We start from the raw sequence: 1,198 nt of genomic DNA on the forward strand, positions 1-1,198 counted from the left end.
AGAGAAAGTTGTGGTGAAAGAGTACAGCAAGGTTCGCCACCATCCCCTGTCGGAGCCTCGTGGAGCTTTAGGTGTTTTCGCTCAATAAACACTCACAACGCCCGGTCTGGGAATCGAAACCGCGATCCTATGACCGCGAGTCCGCTGCCCTAACCACTGGGCTATTGCGCCTCCCCAACACTTGCTATGTTACTGCTATATGAAAAGAGTTTCAATTATGATGTTATGAAACCTGCAAAGCTGGAAAACTAGCTCGTAAAGACCCACTCTGACTAAGAAAATGACTAGAAAACTTGTAATGTTGAAATTCAGATACGAAGGTTTTCTCGTTGTCTCGTTGCATTGTATATGTACTTTAGAACTGGTATGTACTTTAGAACTGGTATGTACTTTAGAACTGGTATGTACTTTAGAACTGGTATGTACTTTAGAACTGTTATGTACTTTAGAACTGGTCGATGTTCTCATTTTCATGGGTTTATCAATCATTTCTTTGATTACTAGTTTAACGATCTCTTCGCCAATGACATAATGTGGCCGGTCTTTTTTTTTTCCACCCCCGTTTTCGCTAATATCGCTTTCAAATTTTGGCGCAAGACCAGTAATTTCGAGGAAGGGAGGAAGTTGGTTAGTTACATCGACCCCAATGCTCAATTGGTACTTATTTTAGCGACCGCGGAAGGGATGAAAGGCAAAGTCGACCTCGGTGGAATTTGAACTTAGAACGTAAAGACGGACGAAAGACCGCTAAGCATTTTGCCCGGCGTGCTAACCATTCTACCATCCCGCCGCCTTAATAATAATAATAATCCTTTTCACTATAGGCACAGGGCGACATGTAAATTACATCGATCCCAATGATAACTTGCCAGATATTTTAAAACAGTGTTTCTCAAACTCTTTTTTTTAACTATTACCCTTTTTCTTTTATTGGCACTTTTTAGAATGCCTCCCTGTTGCGATTCAACGCTCCCCCACCCCACATTTTTAATGTTCGTAATGCATAATAACAAGCTAGAATAATTTAATCCCGGATACTAGTTTGGCACGGATGATTATTCACCACAACACCGCTCTATTATAAGCGAGTACTTTAGTTATTGTTTGAATACATGCATATATATATATATGTGTATGTGTGTGTTTGTGTGTGTGTGTGTGTGTGTGTGTGTGTGTGTGTGTGTGTGTGTGTGTGTGT

This window comes from Octopus bimaculoides, chromosome 1 (genome assembly GCF_001194135.2).
Source record: "Octopus bimaculoides isolate UCB-OBI-ISO-001 chromosome 1, ASM119413v2, whole genome shotgun sequence".
NCBI lineage: Eukaryota > Metazoa > Mollusca > Cephalopoda > Octopoda > Octopodidae > Octopus > Octopus bimaculoides.